Below are 11,394 nucleotides of genomic sequence, written 5' to 3' on the forward strand. Positions count from 1 at the left end.
TAGCATTTATATTAAAAATTTAATAAATTCTTTTCTTTTCTTTATTCATAAAATGGAAATATTGACAAGAACATAGGATCAGAGGGGTACAGTTCCACACAGTTCCCACCACCAGAACTCTGTATTCCATCCCCTTCCTTGAAAGCATTCCTATTCTTTATCCCTATGGGAGAATGGACAAGAATCATTATGGGGTGCAGAAAGTGGAAGGTCTGGCTTCTGTAATTGCTTCCCTGTTGTACATGGGCATTGGTAGGTCAATACATACTTCCAGAGTATCTCCCTCTTTCCCTAGTTGGGCAGGGCTCTGGGGATTTGGGGCTCCAGGACACATTGGTGGGGTCCTCTGCCCAGGGAAGTCAGGTTGGCATCATGGTAGCATCTACAACCTGGTGACTGAAGAAGAGTTAAGATACAAAGCAGAACAAATTGTTGACTAATCATGAACCTAAAGGCAAGAATACTGCAGATGAGATTTGGGTTCTCTGTTTTGGAAAAATCTAGTAGGTCTATTTTAGATCTATTTCAAGGGGCCATGATTGACTGCTTTCTGCCTAAGCCTGACAGCTAAGATGCAGGTGGAACCAAGATATTGCCTGTGGAGATTGTGACATAACTGGAAAAAAGGCTAGAAAGCTGGATCAGGAAAGAGAGTAGCTACCAAATATGGAAAAAGTGTATAAATATTGTTAACTGTAAACCCCACTGATTTGATCTGGGGCCCATATTCAGCACAGGAGCCTATGTAAACTCTGCATCCCTATAGGTCTGAGCTCACATCCTGTGATCATGGCTAGGAAAATTCCAGGTTGCACTAATTTCAGGACCCATCTTCCTCAAGTTGTAGAGTATATTGCCCACCCTCCATTTGGAGAATGGAATATTCCCTACCATTGTTGATCCACATTGAGGGCAAGGTCCTATAGGGGCCCCAAAAGGGGTCCATTATGTTGTTCCTGATGAAGATGACCAATGGTAGTGGCTAGAGGGATCTGTTAGAGGTTTAAGCCCATCATGTCATGTGGGAACCCCAGGACTCCCTGACTAGGGCCTCAGGTGATGGGGTGGCCTGTTAGTGATTAAAGAGTCATCATAAAAGTATGCCAGTCTCTTGCACTTATCTAGTTTTTGTAGTCCTTACTTTGTCTGAGAAGGTTAGTTGTTGGTATGCATGAGACCCTTTCTGTTTCATTTGGTTTAAATCCCCCCTGCTTAACACTATTCTATTTACATAACCACTTCATTCTATTTACTGTTAACAAGTTCCACCCTCCCTCCAGGGCATTTGTGGTTCAGTGATAGGATTCTCGCCTAATCTGCCCCCTCCTTGTCACACTCTGATTTTTACCAGTCACTTTTCTCTCCACCCTCTCTATGTCACATCCTGTTTCCACCCTACTTGGGAAGTATATATAAAGACAGCATTGTGAGTTTTAGAGTACTTTACCTTTAGTTTAGCTCAGCTCGGCTTAGATTGTGCTGCGTCCTGCATGAATAAAGAGATACTGCCTACAGCTCAACTATGAGTCCCTGGTCGTCTGTTACCTGCCCGTGAAGCCAGCCCGGTGAAAACAACATAACCCAGCGAAAACAACAGTTAGTCTTTGAGTGACTGAGGGGAGTGAAATAGGCAATAGGTGAGGAGGGTATTTAGGTTTAAGTAGAAACTATTTGATTAGGCACTTTATGTCTTTTTTAGGTCCTACTTGCATGCTTCATTTATTGACTTACTGCAAACTATTGTGTGCACTTTTGCTTTAACTTGTGGATACATGTGTGCAAATGGTCTATCATTAGGTTCTGTGGCTTTGTTAGGAAGTGTACCAACCAAAATGGAACTAAGGAGACCTATGAGCTAGGAATGGTCTCACAAGAGCAGTGAAGCTGGAGAGCTGACATTCCAAGCCTGGCATCTCTGGACACAGTCCAACGTGAAGCATGCTGAGGTGATACTGGTTGCATTAACTAGGTTGAGACCAGCAGATGCAGTATCAATTGTTATGAATTGAGAGAAGCAGGCAGGAAAGTGAGCACCACCTGAGAGGTTCCAGGAGTGGAGAAATATGGGTTTTATAAAGAATGGAGGTTTCTGCTGTCTTAGGGTTTAAGAAGTCAATAGATAGTTGTTGCTATAACCAACTTATTTGGCAGCTGGATTAACTTTGAAAATCCCATTCTTAGGCTTTGCTGTATCATACAAGACCTCACCATAATTTATGTCATTTAATGCTACTTACATATAGCTATATCTTATAAAGTGATACCACCTGCTGCTTCTGTTCTCCCTGGTTTAAACTTATAGGTCATTTAATATTTCAAAGAAAATTTGCTATTAGAGATGTATTGACAATTTGAGCAAACTGTTAAAAATTCAATCTGATTACTAATTTGAAGTCCGAAGTGCTTAGATTGAAGGAATACATACTCAGAGCTACAGTCTATAAATTAAAGAGTTTGAGACATTCAATCCATTTTCCCCTCTCATATCAATTAAATAGTGATTTTTTCCCCCAGAGACACACCCTAGTAGGGAAAGAGAGAGGCAGACTGGGAGTATGGACCAACCAGTCAACGCCCATGTTCAGCGGGGAAGCAATTACAGAAGCCAGACCTTCTACCTTCTGCAACCCTCAATGACCCTGGGTCCATGCTCCCAGAGGGATAGAGAATGGGAAAGCTATCAGGGGAGGGGGTAGGTTATGGAGATTGGGTGGTGGGAATTGTGTGGAGTTGTACCCCTCCTACCTTATGGTTTTGTTAATTAATAGGAATGTATATTAACACCATTAATAGGAATGTATATTAACACCATTCCCACCACCATTCCCAAGTTCTGTGTCCCTCTTGTGGTCACAGGAAACTATATTGCTCAGAAAAAGTCAGTAAATGCATTGTCTTACTATGCAAACATATGACAATAGTCCCCACAGGACATAATCCCTCCACTAATGCTAGTTTTGTGCCAGTTCTGTCTTCACAAGTGTTTCCAATACAGTATGGTGCCCTTGTCAAAGCATAACTTTAAAAAGCAAAATGTAGACATATAAATCAGTAGTTAATTAATATGAGAGGGGGAAAATCAGTTGTATGTCTCAAAGTTTCTCAAAACACAAACTGAATCTTTTTAATATTAAAATAAAAATATATAGGCTGTGTATTTGATATGCGGACTCTCTCAAAAGCCTAGACCAAGTAGATTAGAAGCATCCAATAGCACAGCTATATACAAGATACTGGGTACTGTACAGCAAACCATAACAAAAGGACTTTTCAAAGTTAACCCAATTACCAAATAATGTGATGATAACATTAACTATCGATTGTCTTTTTGAACCCTAAGACAGCAGGAACCTCACATCTCCACTATAGAGCCTCTACTTCCCCCAGTCCTGGAACCCTTGGATAGGGCCCACTTTCCCGTATGCATCTCCCAATCCATACCAAATAATATTGCATCTGCCGGTCACAACCTAACCAACGCAACGATTGCCACCTCAACATGCTTCACCTCAGAATGTGTCCAGAGACTTCACGTGTGGAATGACAACCCTTCAGCTTCATTACTTGGGTGAAACCTTTCCTTTTATAGTACACTCTAATTTCATCTCAGGTGGTTCACTTTCTAACAAAGTCCCATAACCTAGATATACACCAGTTTCTGTGAGAGAGAGCTCATGTTCACACGTATCCATAAACTACTGCAAAATATATACCTGAAAGCAGAAGTACACTAGAGTTTGCAGTGAGTACCTCCCTAACACTTCCTCTCCACTATTCCAAGCTTGGGATCCATGATTGCCCAGCAAATTATTTGGCTTCGTATGTTAACTCTCTTTTCAATCACCAGGTTCCAGATGCCACCAGGATGCTGGCCAGGCTTCCCTGGATTGAAGACCCCACCAATGTGTCCTGGAGCTCAGCTTCCCCAGAGAGCCACGCTACTAGGGAAAGAGAGAGGCAGACTGGGAGTATGGACCGACCAGTCAACGCCCATGTTCAGCGGGGAAGCAATTACAGAAGCCAGACCTTCCACCTTCTGCAACCCACAATGACCCTGGGTCCATGCTCCTAGAGGGATAGAGAATGGGAAAGCTATCAGGGGAGGGGGTGGGTTATGGAGATTGGGTGGTGGGAATTGTGTGGAGTTGTACCCCTCCTACCTTATGGTTTTGTTCATAAATTCTTTCTTAAATAAAAAATTAAAAAAAAAGAAATTGTATATAAAAAAAGTTAAAATATACTCTCAAAAATACAAAATAAGCATGTGTCAAACATGTTATTCAGTTCATTAACTCATGGGTAGGAGATGGTGAAGTGTATTCAAAGAGCATTTAAACATCTAGATTTATTCAGTTTTTTCATTATTGGGGAAAATAATAAGGTGGTAAAGGTCAAAGAACACTTTGAGTATCTAGGTTTTCCTAAAATATTAGACATTAAAATGAGGTCATCAGGTCAAATACAAAGCAAGCTGATGAACCTATGCAGCAATCTGTCATAACATCCAGGGTTGTCTTTTCTATTACGCAGAAATTATTTGCATGAAGCTATATGTTAGTATGTAACTTCACACTAAGTCTGGATACTAAGTAATAGTAGGAGTGGCTTGAACAAAGAATATTCTCTTGCCTCAATACTATATTAGTAGTTTTTCTTAAAACTGAATTTTGTAATGGTGTATGAGAAAAAGGAAAAAAACTTCCTGATAGAAAGGTCACTAAGATGGTAATGAGAAATAACAGCTCATAATAACCCTGACCATCTGCCAGGTTGTCAGATCTCATTCTGTCACACTGAAGCCTGGAGTTGAAAAAAAAACAAAACTGACTTCCAGGGAGTCAGGTGATAGCACAGCAGGTTAAGCACAAGGACCTGCATAAGGATCCTGGTTTGAGCCTCCAGCTCCCCAAGCGGTGAAGCAGGTCTGCAGGTGCCTTTCTCTCCCCCTCTTTATCTTTCCCTCCTCTCTCCATTTCTCTCTATCCTATCCAACAACGATGCAATCAGTAATAACTACAACAATAAAAAACAATAAGGTCAGCAAAAGGGAAAATAAATATTAAAAAATTAAAAAAACAAAACACTTGTTTACCTCTCTTGAAATCCAAACGTTTCCTCTGTAGTTTTCCTCTGATTTTTTTTGCAGCCCCTTTCAGTCACAACATAAGCTACCTTGAAGAAAAGTGAAACACATGGAGAATGGAAAGAACCTGATTCTGTAAGACTGTGAGCTAACTTAATTAAACAGTCAGAGAGCCACCTTAGTTGGGATTTACATTGTGGTTTCACCAAATGATAAATTTCCCTTAGTAAGTTATTATGAGTTGAAGCTTTTATTGCTTTCATTTCAAAGAAACTAACTGAAGAAGAATTTAGTCCACAGAATGGATGTTGCAAAGAGTAGACTGTAAAATCAGAATTGTGGGAGAGACCTAGAGAATCATGATGTCTTCAAATCTATTCTTAAAGGTAGTGATATCAGTTCTTCATATACAGTTTTATAAATACCAACTATAAAAAGACATAGTATAGCATAAAGATAAGCTTATTAGATGCAGAAAGACTCTGCATTTTATGTGCAGTAACTGACAATCTTTTACTTCTGCTATTAAATTTCTAGTGAGAAAAGCTCAGCTGCTCTTACTCTATGTGACCTCTCCTCAGCATTCTTTGCTGACTGAAGTCATGTATGTGTATGTGTATTTCTGTTTTCATTTTCTACCAACCAGTATTTCACCTTGTATTTGATGCTGTCAAAACAGGCTGGGAATTGACTTGGAAGTAGAGAGTATGCTTGGCTAGTGTGTGGCCCTAGGTTCTATTATTGGCATTGCAAAAAGCAAGACAGCACCAAAACAGAATATCACAAATGATGGAGTGGCACTTTAATCTCTTTCTCTCTTTCTTTATTTCTCTCACACATATTTTAATACACATATATATATTTAATTTATTTATAAAGCAGAAAATATCAACACTATCATAGGATACGAGGGATAAAATTCCACATATTTCCCACCACCAGAGTTCCATATCCCATCCCCTCCACTGGAAGCTTTCCTATTCTTTATGTGTCTGGGAGTATGGACCCAGGATCATTATGGGGTGCAGAAGGTGGAAGGTCTGTCTTCTGTAATTGCTTCTCCACTGAATATGGGTGTTGGCAGGTCGATCCATACTCCCAGCCTGTTTCTATCTTTCCCTAGCGGGGCAGGGTTCCAGAGAGATGTGGTTCCAGGGTATATTAGTGAGGTCCTCTGCCCGGGGGAATCAGGTTGGCATCATGGTAGCATCTGTAACTTGGTGTCTGAAAAGCATTGAGATATAAAGATGAACAAGTTGTTTAATAATCTGGAACCTAAAGGCAGGAAACAGCAGATCGTATTTGGGATTTCCATTTTGAAAAAAGTTAATAGGTCTATTTTTGGTATATTCCAAGGGGCCCATGACTTTCCTGATTTTTGCCTGAGCCTGACATCTACCTGCAGGTGGGCCACAGGGGAGAGGAGGTCATGGTTGGAAATAGGACTAGAAAGCTGGATCAGGGAAGATAGTAGCTCTCAAATATGGGAAAAATATATCAATACCATTAACTGTAACCCCCATTGATTTGATCTGGGTGGGGCCTATATTCACTGCAGGAGTCTGTGTAACCTCTGCATCCCATAGGTCTGAGCATGCACTCTGTAGTCACTGTGGTCATTCCTGTCACCAAAGGTCTGTGTCCCCACCCCTACCCCCATAGATAACCACTACAGTTCTCCCATAGTCTTAGAAATAGGATGACATTTTGTTTTTTCACATTTGTATACTCAATTCTCTATATTCCACATATCAGTGAAACCATTCTTTAATTGTCCTTCACTTCCTTACTTTCTTTACTGAGCATAATCTCCAATTCCGTTCACTTTATAAAGTGTTACTGCTGCATAACATTCTACTGAATATATATCCCACAACATTTTTATCCAGTCATTTGTGGAAGGGCATTTTGGTTGTTTCCAAGTTTTTGCTCTTGTGAATAAAGTTGCTATAATCATGAGGCTGCATTTATCCTTTGAATCAGTGTTATTATATCTTTTGTACATATGCCTAGTTGTGGAATTGCAGGGTCATATGGCATTTCCACATGTATTTGTTTAAGGGTTCTCCATACTGTTCTTCATAGTCTGCAACAGCTTGTGGGCAGACAGCAAAAACCTTTTGTAAAGAAGTAAACTGGGGGAGTTGGGCGGTAACACAGCAGGTTAAGCGCAGGTGGCCCAAAGTACAAGGACCGGCATAAGGATTCTGGTTCGAGCCCCTGGCTCCCCACCTGCAGGGGAGTCATTTCACAAGCGGTGAGGCAGGTCTGCAGGTGTCTGTCTTTCTCTCCCCCCCTCTGTCTTTCCCTCCTCTCTCTAGTTCTCCAACAACAACAACATCAATAACAACAACAATAATAACTACAGCAATAAAAAAGGGCAACAAAAGGGAATAAAGAAATATTTTAAAAAGTAGAAAAAAAAGAAGTAAACTGGTATAACTTAACTTGGCATGGATATAGAAATTGGATTTTATGTTACATGAAATAAGTCAGAAACAGAAGGATGAATATGGGGTAATCTCACACGCAGGCAGAAGTTGAAAAACAATAACAGAAGAGAAAACACAAGTAGAACCTGAACTGGAGTTGGTGCATTGCACCAAAGACTCTGGGGTGGGTGTGGGGGAGAATATAGGTCCAAAAAAGATGACAGAGGACCTAGTGGGGGTTGTATTGTTATGTGGAAAATTGAGAAATGTTATGTATGTACAAACTATTGTACTTACTGGTGAATGTAAAACATTAATTCCTCAATAAAGAAATTTAAAAAATGAATTTAGCAGCTGAATATATAAAAATGACTATTATAATTTGTTTACAAGTTAAAGTAAAAAGTTCAGATTATAAAAGAAAATTGGTTTTTTGATTGAAGAGTTAAGTTTTTCAGAGAAACAAGTGTTCTAAAATTACTGTAACTGAATAAATAGAATGAAAGATTGATTCAACAAAATTTTGAAGGTGTGAGAAAAATTTGCAAACTTAAAGTTTCATTACTAAATAACTACCTACCATGGATAACAGATACAGGAAAGTTTATTACAACAAAAAACAACCAGAATGGAACTTTAGAAGGCAATAGGACAATACCCAGTGGTCCACTCTATGCATGGTACTTATATTCTGAAGTGGAGAGGGAGGGGAAAAAAAGTACAGGAGTATTTGAATTATATTAGTAAAACACATTGTCAGTTTTGGATGGAAAAAAAGTAAAATGAACTAGAACGTTCAATAAGACTCAAATAGGATGAAAACCAAGAATTCTCAATCAGAAATGTTCTAGTCAAAGGGTTGAAAGTAAATTATGGGGAAACATTTTGAGAGTAGCAGAGAATAATTAAAAATTACATACAAGGGTAAACCAGTAAAATTAATGGTTGAATTTTTAGAAACAATAGTCCAGAAAACATTAAAACAAAATATTCCGATTGCTGAAATAAACAAATTAGTTTAGTGTACATAACATAAAATTTCAGAATGAAGTTTTTTAGATTGAAGTTAGAAAAGACAAAGATGGTGACTTGAATCTTTAAGATCGTATTTTTGAGGGATGTGTGGTGGTGGACCCGGTTTAGTGCACGTGTTACTTTGCACAAGCACCTGGGTTTGAGCTCCTGCTCCCCACCTGCAGTGGGGAAGCTTTACAAGCTGTGAAGCAAGTACTGCAGATGTCTCTCTCCATCTCTATCTCTCACCACCCTCTTAATTTCTATTCTATAAAAGAAAAAAGAAAAAAGAGGAAAAAATGGCCACCAGGAGTGGTGGATTCATTGTGCAGACAGTGAACCCTAGCAATAATCTTGGTGGCAATATATAGATTTAAAAAGATTGTATTTTTTAAAAAAAATATTTATTTATTCATTTTCCCTTTTTGTTGCCCTTGTTGTTTTTTATTGTTCTACTTATTATTGTTATTGTTGTCTTCATTGTTGGATAGGACAGAGAGAAATGGAGAGAGGAGGGGAAGACAGAGAGGGGGAGAGAAAGATAGACACCTGCAGACCTGTTTCACTGCCTGTGAAGCGACTCCCCTTCAGGTGGGGAGTCGGGGACTTGAACAGGGATCCTTACGCCAGTCCTTGTGCTTTGTGCCGCCTGTGCTTAACCGCTGCGCTACAGCCCAACTCCCAAGATTGTATTTTCTATCCTAGATTTTATAACAGTCATATGGTAACTCAAAGCAAATAATTATTGTGATAACTGTGATAACTGTGTATATTAACAATAAGTAAAGGGATAGAGGCTATAGAAATATTGATATAGGTTTCTAATATTTTCTCTTAATGTAACATTACTTTCTTTTGAAGAATTATTTTCAAGTTCACCAGTTTATTCCCATGCTATAATTGAACAAAGGCAATCTCATTTCACTATTGCTATTTTTGTTATTTAACCAGAGCAGTGCTCAACTCTGGTTTATGGGGATGTAAGGGACTGAACCTGGAGACCTAAGTTTTAGGCATGAATTTGTTTTCTTTTTAATCAGAGCACTAGCAACTACTAAAGCAGTATGATGAGTCGGGCGACCCAGATGTGGCTGACCATCTCATTGCCTCCCTGGAAGCAGCACGCCAAGCCCGCTGGCAACAACTCATGGAAAGTCTGAACTTCACCCACTCAAGTAGGAAGGCCTAGAAGCTTCTTCACAGACTGGGTGCCGGTAACCAACACCCTCCCGTCTCCCATCCTCCCATATCTCCAAACTCAGTGGCCAGTCACCTAATTCAAGTTGGACGTGCTAAGATCGACCCAGTCTGGAAAAGAGAAATTTCCCATGAGTGGTCATCCCACTTCCGTTTATCTTGTCCATCTCCAAAACTCTCTCCCTTTACACTGTCTGAACTGGAAGACGCTTTGAAGAGGGTTAAACCGGGAACAGCTGCTAGCTATGATAACATCACCCCAGAACTCATTCTTAACCTGGGTCCCGCGGCAAAGAAGTGGCTTGCTTCATTCCTGTCCCACATCTTGGAATCTGAGTCTATGCCCAAAGTTTGGCGTCGTGAGAAGATTATAGCAGTTGGTTTTGAAACCAAAGAAAGACCCAACACTGGCCGCCAGCTATAGACCAATTTCTCTCCTCTCCGTGTGTTACAAACTCCTTGAGAGGCTGCTTCTGTCACGTATTTCTCATCTTACAGAGAAATTCCTATCACCAGCCCAAGCTGGTTTCCGCCCAGGAAGATCTACCTGCGAACAACTCCTGGCCCTCTCAACTTACATTGAAAATGGATTCCAGAAGAATTTAAAGATGGGTGCTGTCTTTGTTGATCTCACAGCAGCCTATGACACGGTCTGGCACCATGGTCTCCTAGTCAAGATCTCAAGATACCTGCCTCCATGGGTGGCCAACAATATATCATTTCTTCTCCAAAACAGAAGATTCCGGGTGCATCTGGGTGACAAGTCTAGCAGATGGAGACTTGTCTCAAGTGGCCTCCCCCAGGGCTCTGTTCTGGCTCCTACGCTATTTAATATTTACATCAATGACCTCCCAGAAACTTCTTCAAGGAAGTTCATCTACGCCGATGACATCTGCTGTGCAACTCAGGCATCCAAGTTCGACATCCTCGAGGAAACACTCACGAAAGACATGTCTCTGATATCTGATTACTGTAAAAAATGGCGACTAATCCCTAGCACTGCAAAAACGGTATCATCTGTTTTCCATCTACACCATGCCTTGCTCGGCCTCGCGTGAGCTTAATGTGCAGCTTGGCGATACGAGAATCCGGCATGAAGCCCAGCCAGTCTATCTTGGCGTTACTCTTGATCGCACCCTGTCATTTCACGAACATCTCATAAAAACTGCAGCAAAGGTGGGCGCAAGGAATAACATCATTGTAAGACTGGCCAGCTCCTCATGGGGCGCGAGCGCTTCCACACTACGATCATCCTCTCTGGCATTATGCTATTCCACTGCAGAATACTGTGCCCCAGTATGGTTCCGTAGCCCCCATGTCCACTTGGTCGATTCCAAATTATATTCCTCCATGAGGATAATTTCTGGAACCCTCCGTTCCACCTGGGTTCCATGGCTGCCAGTTCTTAGCAACATTGCCCCGCCAGATATTCGTCGGGATGCGGCATCATCTAAGTTCATTTCCCAAGTCTACGCTCGACCGGACCTGCCAATATGCGCAGATATCTTCGCCCACCCTGTCCAACGCTTGACGTCTCGTCATCCAATCTGGTCCCCTACGCCTACAATGAGCTTCTCTGTTCCAGACTCTTGGAAACAGAGCTGGCAGTCAGCTGAGGTAAAGAACAAACACCTCATCACAGACCCCTGCAAGCGTCAACCCAGCTTT

This window comes from Erinaceus europaeus, chromosome 16, assembly GCF_950295315.1.
Source record: "Erinaceus europaeus chromosome 16, mEriEur2.1, whole genome shotgun sequence".
Lineage (NCBI taxonomy): Eukaryota > Metazoa > Chordata > Mammalia > Eulipotyphla > Erinaceidae > Erinaceus > Erinaceus europaeus.